Source organism: Lepidochelys kempii, chromosome 2 (assembly GCF_965140265.1).
Source record: "Lepidochelys kempii isolate rLepKem1 chromosome 2, rLepKem1.hap2, whole genome shotgun sequence".
Lineage (NCBI taxonomy): Eukaryota > Metazoa > Chordata > Testudines > Cheloniidae > Lepidochelys > Lepidochelys kempii.
In genome coordinates, this window is record NC_133257.1 from 99,650,478 (window position 1) to 99,669,303 (window position 18,826).

The window sequence follows — 18,826 nt, forward strand, 5'->3', positions numbered from 1 at the left end:
ATTATTAGTTCAATGATAGCTGACTAAACAGAACATATTGTTTCCCGGGGATTTTACTGCATGGACTTCTCTTTGTCTTTGGAAATGTAAATATTGTTTTTAAATCTGGAAGGGGAGCTGCTTTTTTTTTTTTTTTAAGAATTTGTTGGATTGTGATACACCTACAACCTCAGTAAAACAAAATGATTGGTCTCTCTGTAATTTGGGCTTTAACTTAGTCACAGAATGGGAAAAGTTTGGTCAAATTTTAGAAGCATGAAATAAATTTTAAAATGGATACTTTTGCAGGAAATGATATTCTGTTAGAAGGTTTTGCTAAGTCACAATGACATGAACATCACAGAAAATACAAGGTTACCCCATCTGCTCTATTTTAATGCCTAAGTATTAAATTGTGACTTTAGGCACTGCCCCAAGTAATGGGAGCACCAGGAAACATTGTGTCTCAGGTTCTCCTCTCCGGTTCCCCAGTTATTCTGTGTGATGGGAGTCATTGGTATCACCTCTACTGAGCCATAGCCCTTGGACACTCCTAGAAACCTGAACAAAAACCTAGATGGCATAAATGGGGAGTGGGAATAAGTAAACCCTGCTACTCTCCCGTATGGGCACATTATAGGGGAAACAGGAGCAGCTATCAGGGGAGTTTTCCAAGGGAGTGTTTAGAGAGAGAGTGGAACAGCTAAATATACCTGATCAACATTCTCTAAACTTAGGGTAATAAACACCCCACCCCAAAGACAAAACTCACAAAAAGCTGCAAGAGTATAAAGAATGCGGACCTTCTTCAAATAGTCTTCAAATTTTGCCACCCCACTCCTTTTCTAGATCATTTATGAATATGTTGAATAGCACTGGTCCCAGTACAGATCACTGGGAGACACCACTATTTACATCTCTACATTCTGAAAGCTGACCATTTATTCCTACCCTTTGTTTCCTACCTTTTAACCAGTTACTGATCCATGAGAGGATCTTCCCTCTTATCCCATGACAGCTTACTTTGCTTATGAGCCTTTGGTGAGGGAACTTGTCAAAAGCTTTCTGAAAATCTAAGTACACTATATCCACTGGATCACTCTTGTCCACATGCTTTTTGACCCCCTCAAAGAAAATTAGTAGATTGGTGAGATGTAATTTCCCTTTACAAAAACCATGCTGACTCTTCCCCCAACAAATCATGTTTATCTATGTGTCTGATAATTCTGTTCTTTACTGTAGTTTCAATCAATTTGCCTGGTACTGAAGTTAGACTTACCGGCTTCTAATTGTCAGAATTGCCGGTGGAGCCTTTAAAAAAATTGGTGTCACATTAGCTATCCTCCAGTCATCTGGTACCAAAGCCGATTTAAATGATAAGTTACATACCACAGTTAGAAGTTCTGCAATTTCACATTTGAGTTGCTTCAGAACTCTTGAGTGAATACCATCTGGTCCTGGTCACTTATTACTGTTGAGTTTATCAATTTGTTCCAAAACCTCCTCTAATGACACCTCAATCTGGGACAGCTCCTCAGATTTGTCATCTAAAAAGAATGGCTCAGGTTGGGGAAATCTCCCTCATATCCTCAGCTGTGAAGATGCAAAGAATTCATTTCAAACCTTAATCAGTTTTGGTTCAGGTTTAGTTTTAAATCACAGAAATATATTGATATCAATACAAATTTCATCAGGAAGATTTCTCAGGTCCAGGATGGAATTTCTGGTTAAAAAAAAAAAAAAAGACCCTTCCCTGAATAGCCAATAGCCCAGTCATTAGGGTACTCACCTAGCATGTAGGAGAACTAAGGGAGTACCCCTAACCACCTGCCTATTCTGAGGTGGTTCCCTCATGTTTTTTCATGAAAAAAATTGGAGGGTCTCAGTTTGGTTCTGCATCACAATGAAAAGAAAATCTAAAACTTCAATCTTTTTCACAAAATGGAGATACTGTTTTTCAGACAGGCTTATTCTGGAGGAATGGTGACACTGGCTTTTGCTGTTCACCAAGTAATTACATTCTCTTTGGTAACGATAACCCATATTTGTGTTTTTAATTTCAAATAGTAGGACCAAATCTTGCTTACTACACTCATTCAAGTAATTCTAGTCAAGGCAGTTGGACAATTCATGTGTATAAGCATGATCTGGCCTTGTAAAGGACCCTGCTCACTGCAGGTGTGCCTCCTTGTGTCTAGGTCTGGGAATTAGCTTTTGCCCCATATGGCAGCCCCCTGTAGTCAGTTGTTCATGCTGTAATCCCTATCTCTCTTTGCAATGTGTTCTTTCTTCATTGCTCAGCCCCACAGACAGGTCCCTGGAGAATCAAAGTGCAAGCTGTCCAGATGTCACCTCAGATGCTCTTTCCTGGCACCTTTAGGTCCTGTGTCACTTCCCAGTGGCTGGGAGGGGAACACAGAGCTGCCCACAACGAGGGCTGGCTCTCATTTTTTTGCCGCCCCAAGCAAAAAAAAATCTGGCCACTCCTCCCCTCCCCTTTTTTTTGTGGCTTTCACATATGTTTGCACTTAGCAAATTTTGTTTTGTTTTGTTTTGACTGTTTAATTTTCAACTATATACTGTAATGAAAAATGTTAGTGTCTTCTGGTGCGCCCAGTTTCTCATAAATTAAAAGAATATATATGAACTGAATTTTTCTGATTTTTATACTTGTGTAGTCTTTTCATTTAATTTTAACAAAATCACAGTTACAAACAATTTGGGTTCAACTATATACTGTAATGAAAAACGTTAGTGTCTTCTGGTGTGCCCAGTTTCTCATAAATTAAAAGAATATATATGAACTGAATTTTTCTGATTTTTATACTTGTGTAGTCTTTTAATAATTCAGTGAAATCTAAATTCTTCGCAATAGTACTTTCAATTGAAATTAATGTAAGTCCTGACAAATGCTTTTGAGACATGGTGGACCTCAAATAATTTTTTAGTAATTTCAGTTTTGAGAAACTGCACTCACCAGAAGCCACTGATACTGGTAATGTTAAAAGAATGTGTAAGGCTATAGCAGTGTTTGGAGTGAAAAAAATCATTTCTTGCTATAAATTCTAATACTTTTAGAGGAGAAGTTTTAGGACTTATTAGCTCAGATAAAGCTATTAATTCATCATACAATTCTATTTCATCAATGTCAGCAGCGTTATCAGTGCTGAGCACTTGACAGTGCTTCATGAGGTCTTCTTTGGAAAATTGATTTTTAATATTTCCAATATCGTATAAAAATTCAAAAAAGTTTCACAATGACCATTTTTCAGAGTAACAGCCGTGTTAGTCTGTATTCGCAAAAAGAAAAGGAGTACTTGTGGCACCTTAGAGACTAACCAATTTATTAGAGCATAAGCTTTCGTGAGCTACAGCTCACTTCATCAGATGCATATCGTGGAAACTGCAGCAGACTTAATATATACACAGAGAATATGAAACAATACCTCCTCCCACCCCACTGTCCTGCTGGTAATAGCTTATCTAAAGTGATCATCAGGTGGGCCATTTCCAGCACAAATCCAGGTTTTCTCACCCTCCACCCCCCCACACAAATTCACTCTCCTGCTGGTGATAGCCTATCCAAAGTGATAACTCTTTACACAATGTGCATGACAATCAAGTTGGGCTATTTCCTGCACAAATCCAGGTTTTCTCACATCCCCCCACCCCCATACACACACAAACTCACTCTCCTGCTGGTAATAGCTCATCCAAACTGACCACTCTTCAAGTTTAAATCCAAGTTAAACCAGAACATCTGGGGGGGGGGTAGGAAAAAACAAGAGGAAACAGGTTACCTTGCATAATGACTTAGCCACTCCCAGTCTCTATTTAAGCCTAAATTAATAACTGATAAAATCTTTCTTCAATGGAAGTTATAGCTACATCCAAAATACAATAGAAACATTCAACTTTAAACCTTTCTTTGGATCGAGAATAGGATCATCATGAGCCTCATAACAAAACTGTTTTGTTTTTTTTCCTAGAATGAATGCATTGTTGAGGTGCAAACGTCGGTTCAAAAATCAAGATCCTCTGCTATTGTTGTTGCTTCTTTGACAGTTTCTTCAAATCCTTCATCTGAACAGTATTTTTTTAAATATTCCAGTGTTTTATTCAAAATCGTCTTTGCCTGGGATATGTCTCTGGTTATGTTCTGCATAATTTTGCTGGTCAAATTAATTTGATTTAGAATATTATGCCAAATAACTGTGCAACATGAAAATTGAAACTGCATCATTTTCTGAGGCAATGTTTCAGCTTCATGTTGAAATGAAGGATCATAAGACAAGTCCTGGTTTATTTCAAATAGTGCATCGTAAATCTCTCCTGATGAATATCGGACTGGTCTAATACAGTCTATCCTGCTTTCCCATCTAGTTTGGTTTAAGTGTGAGTTTTTGTTCAAGATGCTTCTTCAAGACTGCCCAACAGTGTGTGGAAGCACTAAAAAGTTGTAAATTGCTTGCACTGTGGTAAAATATGAAACATCATCTTTAGATGATTTGGCAGCATCACTGACAACCAAATTGAGCGAATGTGGATGGCAAGGAACAAAAAAAGCTAGATTATTTAAATTCAGTATTCTTTGCTGTACACCTGCATGTCATCCTGTTTGAGTCGTTATTGTACCCTTGGCTGTGCATATTTTCTAAAGGTATTGCATCGTGTTCCAATCTCTGTAGAATTACATCTGGGAGGGCTTTCCCAGTAGTTTTGTTCACTGGTATAAATTCTAGAAAGTGTTCACAAATTTTCACTTCTGCCTTTTCATCAGTTTTCACAAATCATAAAGCTATTGACATTTGCTCGGTTTTGCTCAGATCTTGAGTACAATCAACTATAATTGAGTAATATTTGGCACGTTTCAAATCCGATAAAATTTCATTACGCACTCCATTAGAAATGAATTGTGTTATCTCATTTTGTGTATTTTTACCCAAATAATGGGTGTGAATCTCTCCATCTTTCACTCTTCGTACATGCTCAGCCATAACACTATCAAATTTTGCCAATAACTCAACCAATTTCAAGAAATTTCCATTGTTATTCTCATATAAAATATTCGAGGATCCATGGAATGTGAGGCACTGTTTGGCTAGGAAATTAATAATTGCCAGTAAATGTTCCAACACAGCTTGCCAACGTAGAATTTCTGAATTTAGTAGATATTGCTGTACCGCATTGATTGTTGTACAGGAACGTAATCTGTTTAACAGCTCAATTCAATTTGTCAACGAGTAAAAATGATTTTTTGATGTTTCATGTTCTTTCAAATCCTAATGTAAATTTTGCCAGTCACTAAAACCTGCAGTTGCCAGAAGACTGTCTGAGTTACACTATGCAGCAAAACCAAAAAACTACATCTTTGGTCTGTGAATACACTAACCACGATCTATTCATTCGTTCCCCATTTTTCATTTTTTTTCTTCATACTGGATGGCATAAATTGACGATTCAACTCATTAAATGGAAATTAAAATGTAGGATCTAGGTTTGAAGGACCTTTTTTCACAATAATCATTTCTATTGCATCAATAATTATTGTTGGCCATGTACTTGAATCGAATCCTATGTCAGTCTCTCCACCTTCCAATAATTCTTCTTCAGTTTTAGATTTGGATAACAGCTCTTTGTTTCTGGACTCTTCAGCTGAAGAAGTAAATCTTTGGATGGATTGTGATTTTTCGTCTTTATCAGTTAGCAAAGATAATCTTTGGTCGGATTGTTGTTCATCTTTATCAATTGATAAAGATAATCTTTGGTTCAATTGATTTTCATCAGTTGTTGAATAATCACTTTCAATGCATTGCTTAGAGCTTTCTCCTTGATTGTTGACTTTTTAAAAATACTTATATGAAGTATGAGATAGTTTTTCTAATTCTTTTTGCCATTTCTCTGTTTGTTGCCAGTAGGCAGCACTAGAAAGTCATTTTTGTTTTTGTCCCAGCATTTTAGCCCTATAAACCACTGGCAAGTGACATGGAAATTGGTGTCGATAAGGCAGCACAGTACACACAAGTAATCGTGATTCCTGATTTAATTAATCAATAACCCTTAACATTAACACATTTATGCGCGTTGACATTGAGTGACCGTGACACGATGTGACACAATATTTTTCACGACATGCTCCTATCAGACTACTGTACTTGGCCGTAGGTAAGGCGAGTCATTGGAGCGAGAGAGCTCCCTATGACCTGAGACACACACTGGACCCAGCCCTGCCTGGCGTATTCCCAGTGCTGAGGCCTCCTAGCTGGGACTCGGAGCCCGAGGGGCATGCAATGGAGAGAGCTCCAGGGCTGGGCTTCGGCCAAGGAAGAGGCTCTGGGCTGGCTGGCTGGATGCTGCCCCTCTCTGCCTGGTTGCTCGCCCCCTGCAGTGGGGATGCAGGAGGAGACCCCAGGCCCCGGCGTGCTGTGCAGGGCTGGGGAGGGATGAGGTAGCCTCTGGGGCTCCAGCAGGCAGAAGCTTTCCAGGTGTTCTGGGGGCCCTCAAGCTCCCCTTCGCTGTCTGAGGACTTGTCTCCCGCCACTGGGCAGTGGGGCTGCTGCTGGATCCCGGCCCCGCTCATCCTCACCTTGGCCCCGGCTATCTTCTCGGACTCCTCCCGAGAGAGAGCACACGAGTTCGGCTCAGCTGGGCTGCCGCTCCCCTCCCCGGGCAGGAGGCAGTGCAGGGGGGGTGGGAGGAGGAGGAGGAGAAGGCAACGGCGGGGTCAAGCCAAGGAGGAGCCTGCAGCCAGCGCTGGAGGAGCAGCCCGCCCAGCTGCCATGTTCCACTGCCACCCCCTGGCCACGCTACTGGCTCCACCTGAGGGGGTGTGGCCGCTGCCCATGGGAGAGTACCCTTACCTTTGGGGGCAGGGTAAGGGTTGTGATAGCCCTGCTGCTAAGTCTTCCCAATCATCCTTAGGCCCAAAGTAGTGTGATCTAGGGGACAAAGTCAATATGGCTGCCCTCTCCCCTGGGGCTGGGTGGCCCAACAGCCAGAAACAATATGGCTGTCCTCTCACTTGGGTCTGAGTGACCCAACAGCCAGAGTCAATAGGGCTGCCCTTCTCAGCAGGTCTGCATGGCCTAGAGGCCAGCTGGGGAAGTGGGCCACCACCTAGGAGTTGGTGGAAGCTGGGGTAGGAGGGCCTAGGTGTCCCAGCCTAGGGCCTTGGCAGTGGCAAGTGTGCTTGCCACTGAGTCAGCGAGGATCCAACCAAAATGCACTGATGCCTCCCAGCACAATGGCTAGTCCCTCTGGGCTACTTCCTACCCTGTCCCTGATGCAGTAATCTGGGCATCTTCAGGGTCGCTGGGATCCTTGGCCTGTGCAGTTCCCAGCAGCTTCAACTTTCCTTGGGCGTTTGAGTTTCTATACTACCCCCAACACAGGGTTGTTTCTCAAACGAATAACTGAACTCTGAAAAATAGAGATGAGCCCTGAGATGAACAGAGGAAGAAGAGGAGAAGAGTGGTATCACGGATGCCAAAATAATAGACACTAGTTAGGTTGAAAGACCAGGTCTTATGTTTCACAAATAAATTAGATTTTGCTTGGGCTTAGTGACTGTTTGTTCTACATTTTAGTTTCTTATTTAAAAATAAAAATTGTGTAGATTCCTGTTAAATTAACATATACATTCATAAATAATATACCTCAGCTGAAGGTAGAAAGATGAAGTTTTTGAAAATGCTGTAGTTGCAACCAGAGATCTTACAGAGCTGTGAGAATAAGTATGAACATAGAATCCTGTTTATTATCTGAACCTACATATCTGCAATGTATATCTGTCCAAATGTAGTTGCCCACTATGCATAAAGTTCGAGCTGCCTCTGAAATACTGGTTTATTGCTTTACTGGTGGTGAAATTTATCGTTGGACTGGACACGGTGTTTTGAACTATACTGTATTTTCTCTTTTGATTTTCCATTTTTGATTTGTTCAATTAAATTCCACTGTAGATTAATAAAATCCAAAGCTTTCAATTCTTAATTTTCTTCTTAAAGAGAACAGGAAACTTCATATTTGATATATAGTAAGAAGATCCATTATTTCATTAAAACCTTGTTCAATTTATTGTACATTGGGATTACATAAATTGACCTTCTGTAATCTGTAGAGAGTGACTGCAGTACTCACCTTTCAGTACAATGTCTCTATCTTTCCGTGCCTTGTAGGTTACCAGTGGAGGCAGTGGATATCTGAAATCAAGTAGGCAAAAATGACTTGTCAAGGTGAATTCATAACTAATTTACAGAAGTACACAGAGATTATGCTGTAACTCAATTAACTCACTGTAGACCAAGGAACCTTCATTCTTAATCTGTTTAGTAAGAAAGAGAGCTAATAAACTGATGGTATCAAGAAGGCTGAAGTGTTTAATGCCTACTTTGCTTCACTCTTTACTAAAAGGGTTAACCAGATACTCAACACAATTAACAACAATGGGGAAGGAACACAAGTCAAAATAGAGAAAGAACAGCTTAAAGAATATTTAGATGAAGTAGATGTATTCAAGTCAACAGGGCCCGATTAAATTTATTCTAAAAGATTAAGGAACTAGCTAAAGCAATCTTGGAACTGTGAACAATTATCTTTGAGAGTTCTTGGTAAGGTCCCAGAGAACTGGAAAGAGGAAAACATAGTATTGATCTTTAAAAAGAGGACCCAGGACATTACAGGGAAGTCAGCCTACCTTTGATAACTCGAAATTTAGATATTGGGACAAATCTAAACAATCAATTTGTAAGCACCTACAATAATAGCTGACACCGATTTATCAAGAATAAATCATGCCAAACCAACCTCATTTTCTTCTTCGATAAGTCCCAGGACCCAGTGGATAGGGGGGAACTGTAGATGTGATACATCTTGATTTTAGTAAGGTTCTGACATGGTCCCATATAACATTCTCATAAACCAAATTAGGGAAATGTGATCTAGATGAAATTATTATAAGGTTGATGCACAACTGATTAAAAAGCCATACTCAAAGAGGAGTTATCAATATTTTGCTTTCAAACTGGAGGGCATATCTAATAAGGTCCCACTGGGTCAGTCCTGGGTCTGGTAGCGTTCAATAGTTTCATTAATGATCTGGATAATGGAGTGGAGAGTATAACATTTGCAGATGACACCATGCTGGGAGGGTTTGCTCTCACTCTGGAGGACAGGATGAGAATTCAAAATGACCTCGAAAAATTGGAGAATTGGTCTGAATTCAATAAGACGCAGTCTGAGAAAGACAAGTGCAAAGTGCTTCACTGAGGAAGGAAAAGATCAAATGCACAACTATAGCATTTTTTTCCTTTCAGTTTTCAAATCACGACGACTGCTTTAAAATAAACTCTTATCAAAAATTCATTTAAAAAAAATTCTTCCTGCTCCAAACACACAAATTCATAAAATTATCAACATTTTTATTTGAAACAATCAACTCAAACAGTAGACTAATAATTACTGGATCCTTTTTCCTTTTATACCCTTCTTTGCTTTTATACAAATTGGCAAACATCTTTTCTCTGTATTTTTCTAATATTGTATGTGATACTAACAGTTTCCAGTCTTGTGACAATATATTTGTTACTGATGCTCCATCCTGTACAATTCTGATTGGTAAAGAAGGTGCACGCTTTCAAAGGCCTGCGCCTTTCAAAACCATGTCTAAGGTTAGCCAATTGAAGTTATGGTCAGCGCAGCCCCAGGGCAAAACAGAGGCCTGGCTGTGATGCCAGGCAGCAGTATACAATGCATACATTTCTACTATAACCAAACAGCTGTTGAACAAAATTGAAGTTTTTGTCCCTACTAGGGTTTAATATGGCATAGAAAGACTACCCAGCTGCCTCTGCAGATTGATATATTTTGGAACTGGAAGGGCAACAATAAAATATTGGGAACAAAAGACAATGTTAAAGTAAATATCTGCATGTTGAGAAAAATGACTTTGGCAGTCAGTCTTGGCCATATTGCTTCAGATGATCACCTTTATTATTAGATACTTAACATTTCCTGCCCATGTTTAGCAAGTGGAAACCCCTTGCTGAAAATCAGAGATGTTCAGGAATAAAATGAGAAGGAACTAGTCAGGGAATTCACCCTTAATGCTGCAGGGAATAGGAAAAAAAAATCTCTTATGGCTAATTAGTAGCAAGCTGATTGCCAACCAGCTCTGGAAAATCTTTAAAAAAACCCCAGAGAAGATTCATGTATATGCTTATTGATTTATTAATGCTTGTTAAAAGATTTTCCCACAATAAACAGACACACATGTACTCCTGACTGACACTTCATGAAAATTATTTGTATCCCTTGTGTTCCAAAGAGTTGCTGATCCATTAACTAACATTAGCATTTTCAGAATTTCTTAAAGCAACATCAGCTCTTTCCCCCACATTTTGTTCTTTCATTTTAAGAAGAGTTTTTAAAAATATCATGGATATAACACCAACCCCCCCTTTTTTTAATGTTTAAAGAAAACCATACAGAAAAAATGAACAACTATTTAGAATCTTTGCCATGGGCCTATATAGATGTGGATTTTGAACATGAATGCTTGTAATATCTCAGGAGATGATCTTGGGGAAAAGATTATGGGTGAAATCCTCACCCCATTGACATCAATGGGTTCAGGATTTCACCTCATATTTATAAAGGGATTGGTGTTATTTGGCAGAAAGGCCAGGTTTTTGTAACTTCAGATCCTGTTATCTAAAAATAATATTCATGTCCTAACCAGATCAACCCTTTCCTTTCGCCTGCGTAGAAGAATTGACTCTATGGGTGTGTCCCCTCATGGCTGGATATGGCATAGCAGGCCTTCCTCTGGTGACTGTTGCTCCAGTTCTGTAGGGGTCTGTCTCTTCTTGTGAGTCACCCTCTGGCCAAGTCACATTTTGTTCTCCCTTCTTTCAAGGTACTCTGGTCCCAACAACACCTAACATTACAGTCTCTTCAGCCCCTCTTTCTGGGGGTTACTAAGACCCTAGCTCCTCACCAAGATCTTCAATATAGATCACACAATGAAATTTCTACTCAAGTCTTAGTCCCATTTAACTCCTAGAACTTTACTGAAACCTGTCTCAGGTTTGCCGTGATGAGAATGCCTTGTCTCCCCTCATTTGTACTCCCTCGGTCTCAGCTCTATAGTGTACCCTCTTTCGAGCCTGCTGCTATGACAATCACCATCTCCCGTATGGTTTTGTCCATAACCAGGGTTTCCCTTGCTTCTAGCAGCCTTCCCTGCCACCTTTAGCTTCTTGGGCTTCATTTGCTGGTCCAATGCACTCCTTGCTCAATGCTTCTTGCTGGGGCCCAACGTAATGCCTGCAAGTTATTTTTTGTTTTTATTTCAGAATATGGCCTCTGAAACTTATTCCTGCCTTAGGCCCCTTTAATTCTGTCTCCAAGCCTCCCAGGCTTCCCTCAGCCTTTAGCCCAAGAGAGGAAACTCCCAGCTGCCTTTCACCTGGATCACCTTCCTTGAATTCTCCAACTGCCTGGTGCGCACTCCTTTTTGATGACTCAGCTGAGTTTGATCTCCATTTAAGTCTAACACCCCTGTAGGTGCTATCCAGTGGCCTCATTTTTTTTTTCAGGTTCTCGTTTATCTCTGGGTAACTAATGTGGAGATTATACACCCCATCACAGCTTGCCAGGAAAAAAAATGTGGCACATGAAAGGGCACTTTGAACAGCTGATGATTTCTTGCAATACTTTGCGTTGAATGTGTCTTGGCCAAAATGAGAAAGGACCCTGGCACGAAATACAATTAGCAAGCAGAGCAGTATGTGCTGTACTTGCTGTACTTTCAGATTCAAAGGTAAAGTGCTTGCTTTCCTCTCATGGAAGGAGGAGGCCAACCTGAAACGCAGCTGACAAATCCTCATGGATACATTTACCATTGCCAGCTGCATGTCAGAGATGATTAGTGAGACAGAAAAGAAAACCTTCTCCTCTGACATCAGGGGGCAGGTAGAGGACAGTACGACAAAAGCTTAAAAACATCAACCCTCCAATGACAAAGGGCTGCTACCACTGTCTACTTTTAGCATCTTCCTTTATTGGCATTACACTCTCCAAAAAGAGTTTCTCAAGGACTGGCAGCCTGGATTGTGGTTTGAGGAAGATGACTAATCAGAGTACAGAAGCAGAGGAAACTGCTGTCAGCATCTGAGTGGTGGCATGAGTCTGTTTGGGGAAAAAGAAAAAAAAATCAGAGGTATGCTGCCAGGCTATTCATTTGGGACCTCTAATCCCACCCCTTCTGAGGCAGCAGATGTCTCTGGTTGTGTCTCAGTAGCCAGTCTGGTATAGTTTTCCATACAAGGAACATATATCTGTTGTCCTTGTCCCCAAAGGATTCTACCAGGTTTTGCTTGCCAACAAAAAGGAAAATGCCTAGTCTCATTGGAAGGTAGGAGGAAGACTGGATATCATCTGGGAGGGAGCTGCTGGAGTGCCAGAAATTCTTGCCAGCTAGTTTGTCTATCTACCTGATTCTCAGGAAATAGGAAGTGCAGAGCATCTATTGGATTATTGTGTTGTTACCAGACACCAGCTTTAATACACACACACTATCTAACTAATACACATACAATATATAAAATATGATTTTAATAACATCTTATCCTGTATCTCTTCATAATTATCATGTTTTTATCATGTGCCAACAGTGTACTCAGTGGTGTTAAAAACATGTAAAAGACACAGTCGTGCCTGAATGAGCATACAGTCTGCAGCAGATAAAAACAGTTTAGACACATTGGGCTTAGAGTCACCTTTATCCCCATGTAAATCCAGTCAAGATGGTGGCATTGCATGAGTATAACTGAGGACAGAACTTGGCCTAATCGGCCAATATTTTCTGAAAGTGACTAGTGATTTTGGATGCCTCGATTTTTGGGTGTCCAGTCTGAGACACCTTAAGGGTCTGTTTTTTTCAGGCATTGAACTCTTTCTAAAAATTAGACTCCTTTAAAGTGTCTCAGATTGGGTACTGAAAAACAGAGGCACCCACACTCACTAGTCACTTTTGAAAATCTTGGCTATCTAATATAAAAGGTACCTGACTGAGTCAGTTAATGAGAGGAATCTTGCTAAAGGCCCTGCTGAAATTCTCTCTCCTTTCATTAGCATCCCACTGTTTTCCTTAACTCCTTCACTACAGCCAGTTCTCCTTTACGCTCCTACTGAAGACACATTACCAACCTGTTTAAGCCCCAAATTTGACTTACCTTAACAACATAATGAATGGACTTGGGGGAAATCAACTGGCTGTTAAGTATCTATTTTTAATTAACTGACTGCAGAGGAATTTAAACCAAACAGGCACATTCTGGAGCCTACAAAGAAGAATGTTTTCTGCTCTTTCTGCTGCCTCTGCGGAACCAGTCCAGCACTACTCCTCTGAGTTGAGCCAACATCACCGATACTGCTGCTGCTGCTGCACAAAGACGTCTTGACACGAAGTAAGTTTATGCTGCTGTTTAGCAAGACAATCATGTTAATTTCATCTCCATTCAAAACACAGGAAAAATCAAAGCTTGCAAATGAAAATCATCGGATATATAATTGTATTTTCATGTTGTACCTTATTACAAACACCTTAGGGCAACAGAATACTGTGATGAAGCAGAGAAACTGCCCACCAACACGGAAGTGGTTGAAGAGAGCTTTTGGGCCCAGCTAGTCCTGCCCCATTATACCTGCAGTCAATGCTGGGCCTGGAGGGGAGAGAAAAGGAAGGAGCCTGGTTCAGTTTGGGGCTGACTGGTAAAGAGGCAGGGGCTAGCTGCCACCCAGCCAAGGCAGCTAGCAGTAACCAAGCACTGTCTTCCTGGCCAGAGGAGACTGAGAGAGGCGCGGAGGAGCATCCAGCCTAAAAGGATCCTGGGTGACCAAAGCTCAGAGACCTTGTGGGGTTTTGACCCCACCAAACTTATAGTTTCCCAGTCTGGAGGAACCTGAAACCGACAGGACCCCATCCAGGTGGCACTACTAGAGAGAAACCACCACTATAGGGGCCATGTCCCAAACTAAATAGACAGCGATAGGAAGTAGCCCTAGGCAGTGAACGTAGTCTTCCTGTAAAGACTGAGGCACCTCGACTAGAGAAGCAGGGGACTGGAAGTCAAGTACTCAGACCACTAGGCTGACTAGCCCTCCAAGCCCCCTGATACAAATACATTAGTGTATCTGTAGTATAATATTATCTTTCATGAAGCTGATCAAATATCATAATCTCCTTATGATCACTCTACCCTAGAAAGGCAGGACTCATGTTATAACTCGGTTTTCAATAAAATATGTACTTAATGTACTTTAGAATAATTACCTTTGCAGGCTTACTTGTCATAGTCCCTGTATTTTGGACTCTTGACTGAACTTTTCATTTCATAGCTGCTAAGGTGGTCTCTAGATTCTTCCCAACATATTGTGGTTATGATGATCACTTCACCAGTCCTTCTACCAATGCATTTGCTTTCATTTATCCTTGCTGTTTTCATCAGCCTCAAAATTCTCTCTGAAGTGACACAGAAGCAGGGAATACATTGAACACATTATACAATATTAAGCACATTAATAGAAGTGCCACAACATATTTCAAACAATGAACTGCACTTCTCCTCTAGAGTCGACTTTGAAAGTTTCACTTTATCTTCCCTAGCTAGGACTGCCTTGAACTCCTCCAACACTCCTATTGGGACAGAGTTGGGTTCCTCTGAACTACAGAAGTAAAATACTCTAAGAAGGGAAACTTATTTGCACGCACACCAACAGTAATAATTTCCATATTATGTATTTAATCAATACATAGCAAGAGTTCACACAAGAGAGAGATTAATATAAAGATTGTATTTGTCAAAGGACAAGAGTTAAGATTGTACAAAAGAACATGACTTTGAAAAAAATATCTTGTAAAGACAAACTGAATCTAGTCCTTTAAAGTATTGTGTTTTCCCTAACAGTAAACCAGTAGCAGATGGGTATGTGACCTCAATCTGTTGAGATTTAAGAAAATGTTTTATTCAACTTTCTTTTTCTAAAGATTAGTTGGAATTTCTCCGTATAGTATTTTTATTCTTCCTATGCCAATAAGAGAAAGCACGAAGAGTAAAGGGTTTGTCAAAATGCAGGAACTTTTATTTTGGAGGAATGCTATTATCTTGGAGGAAGTGTTTAGATGCCCATGGCTAGGTTGTCAGCACTGATATCAGGCCAGGTGTATTTGTGTACTATATTTTATTACACATACAAAAACATACATTAAAAGAACACTATCGAGGTTGTAAAGTCAAGCACCCAAAATTTAGGAAATACCAGAAATAAGGTTACCTGTACAACCTTAATTCAGCCCCTTGTGCATATTTTACATGATAACTTACTACCTTACCCCAAAGGACCCAATACCAGAGAAACCCCATTTTGAAGTCCCTAGTCCATCTTGTATCCCTAGCCTGCATTTTAAATGAGCAAGAATCACTCCACCATTAGATGAAATCTGTAGGTCGCATAGCACTGAAATTAGCAGGGGAGAAATTGGCAGCGAAAGCAGTAGTGTGATAATTGTTGACCATGAGGCTGGGCAACTTCTCCATGCATTAGAGAGGATGTTCCAAAGTAGCAAGAACACCTGCAACGAGGCAGTTGTTGCTCATAAGACTGGGTAAGTTATAAAATAAGTTGCAAAATGGCAAATAATGAGTAATTGTCGATCAGGAAGCTTGGTATGTTTGAAGCAAATGCTGCAAGTGGTATGTGCGCTGGAGAATGATATTAACCAAAGCAAGCAAAACAATGTGCCAATCAAGCCTGTCAGAAGAGGATATGAGGAGACACAGAGGATATCAGTGTATTCTGTTCGTTTGCTTTGCCCATTTGGTACTGTCCACCAAGTCCAGAAAAGAGGAGAAAAAGAAGACGAGAGAGAAACAATCTAAAGACTGTTACCAGGAGCTGTCAGCGGCCTATGAATGACTGATCACCATAAGCAGGGTGCAGCCACCTAGCATTACTTCAAACTGTGTGGTAATGTAGTTTGGGGTGCTCTTTGGCTTGGGGGATATGTTTTATAACACCAATAAGGAGATTGTTAGGTTGTTATTGTGTTAGGGATTTGTGTTATTTGTGTTTTAGTTTGTTGTATTAGGGATCCTTATTCTTTGCACCAATAAAGAGATGCACTTTTTTTTTTATTTTAAAGAACACTGCTTGTGTCCATCAGTTTATCAGAAGGCTATATCCACGTTGTCTGGGGGGCGGGGAGGTAACAGCTCTGAGCTATTCTGGAGGAGTTTCTGAAACAGGGAACCGTTGGCAAGCCCAAGGTATTCCTTGGCCACCCTAGAGACCCCTACCTAATGAGAACTGATTGGTTATAATAGGCAAACAGGTGGGCTGTATCCCCTTGGCAAACCTGGGAGGGAATAATAGGTAGGCTATTCTGGCGGTACTTAAATCTGTTTTCAGGGTAACAGAGCCTTCCCTATTTTAAGCATTTTTGAATATGGGAACAATCGTGCTATATTTAGATTGTAAACTCTTTGGGGGACAGGGACCATCTTTCTGTTCTTTGTTTGTACAGTGCTAGCAGCAGCGGGTCCTAGTTCATAATTGCATTACTGCAATGTAAATAAAGTTCCCAGTTGGTGCAAGCACAGATCTGTGCTGGCTTCGCACAGTGAAATGCAAATGAAGCCAATGCAGCACTATCAGGATTCTCAGCTTTTCTCTTTCTGCATTAAAAAAAATGGAATTGAATTTTGGCTGGGGTTTAGTAGTTTTGCCCTGAATGATGGCTCAGTTTTACCTTGTCATTTATCTTCAGTGTCCAATTCCAAATTTAGTGCTGCACACAGATTATCATGAAGAAAATCTATTCCTTCCTTGAAGTAGCCACCAAGGACTACGTCCATTGAAAATCAAATGTTATGAGATATTTTCTTTTGTGATGCTGTAATCATCCTATCACTTGATATATAGAGTACTCCTTTCATTAGCCCTCAACAATACCTGTTTCTGATTGCACAGATACTTTGAATTTTTATTGTTAATATTAATTTGAGATTTATGGACAACACAGATTACTTTCCCTTGCTTTTTGCTGTAACTGATGGTATTTCCAGAGGTGAAAGTAAGCCGGTACGCCCCAGTGCAGCATACCGGTAAGAGCCGGTGTTTCATACCAGGACTGGCTTTCCAAGAGGGCAATTTAAAGCCCTGGGGTAGCGGCGGCAGGGCTGCGGTGGGGATTTAAAGGGCCCTGGAGCTCCAACCACTGCTACCCGCCCCCAGGGCCCTTTAAATCCTGGCCTGAGCCCTGCTGCCTGAGCCCTGGGGTAGCGGCGATGGGGCTCTGGCAGGGATTTAAAGGGCCCCGGGGCAGTAGCAGTGGCTGGAGCTCTGGGTCCCCTTAAATCCCCACCTGAGCCCTGCTGCCCGAGCCCTGAGGTAGCGGTGGCGGGATTCTGGCGGGGATTTAAAGGGCCCCGGAGCTCCAGCAGCCGCTACTGCCCTGGGGCCCTTTAAATCCCCACCTGAGCGCTGCTGCTGAAGCCCTCGAGTAGCAGCAGCGGGGCTCCAGAGGGGATTTAAAGGGCCGGGACGTAGCGGTGGCTGGAGCCCCAAGCCCTTTAAATCCCCGCCTGAGCCCTGCTGCCCCGAGCCCTGGGGTAGTGGTGGCAGCCAGGAGCCCCCCAGGGCTCCAAGGCCCTGCCTCTTTCAGTTGAGGCCACGCCTCTTCCAGTTGAGGCCATGCCTCCTGCTCAGGACTCTGGCGTATCGGTAAGTCCTCTAACTTACTTTCACCCCTGGGTATTTCCCATGTATGCAGTGGATGTATACAATGGAAGACATAGAATTTATCTGTCTGAAATGGAAACTCCACAACATGAAGAAAAAGGAAGCAAAACGTAGTGATATCTACTTCCTGGGCAAATGCAAGAAACAAATCACCACCCCAGAGGTCTCACCATTTAACCCTCTGACTACTACATACAACTCCTAATGTGCTGAACATCTCTGCGGACAGACTTCAGAGAAACTAAGGAACCTCTTACTGCACAGAAGTTGATCCAATAAAAGATTTTACCTCACGCACCCTGTCTCTCAGGATTTCCCATGTCAGTTTCCACTTTCCTCCGTCAGTGAGACATGCTAGGCCAATCTGAAGAGCATGATCAAGGATAGATTGAACTGTGCAATTAGCAGTACAAAGTGCCTATTCTTATAGTTGATAAACACAAGGGCTGTTCGGTGTGATTAGTTCTTCTCTAGGTAGAAATTAAGGCCTGTAATTTTGACTGTGATGTCACTTCTCCATCCTATTTTAGGTTGAACCATGAGCTGTTACTTCCGACCAGAAATTTTCCTTCATTCTTGTAATTTTGGTGACTTGATTAAAAGATTTTTCTCTTAGTGTGATATGCAGATGGGGAAGAACTCCTCTTTCCAACTTCTTTTAGGAGCATTTTCCAAAGAATAGGACTTTTGAGAAGGTACAACCTTTACACTTTAAAGTTTATATCTGGATTCTAATAAACACACACTGTGTGCTAACGATCAATGCTACTGTGATGGGCTCCTGAAAGAAAGGCATCAGTAAGACACTACATGCCTAACTCATTGAAGACTTTGTAAATCAATATTAGAATCACGAAGTAGATCAGGTAGTATGCAAGGAATGTACAATATGCCAAGTCATGATGTGAAGTGTCCTGCTCAGCTCATTCTGGGCTTTCATAAGGAAAAAAATTATCAGAAAAATATTATGTGTATGATTTCATTAAAAACGTTCACCAATTTCACCCATCTCTACTATATGTGGTAAGAAAAATAGTAGCTTTAC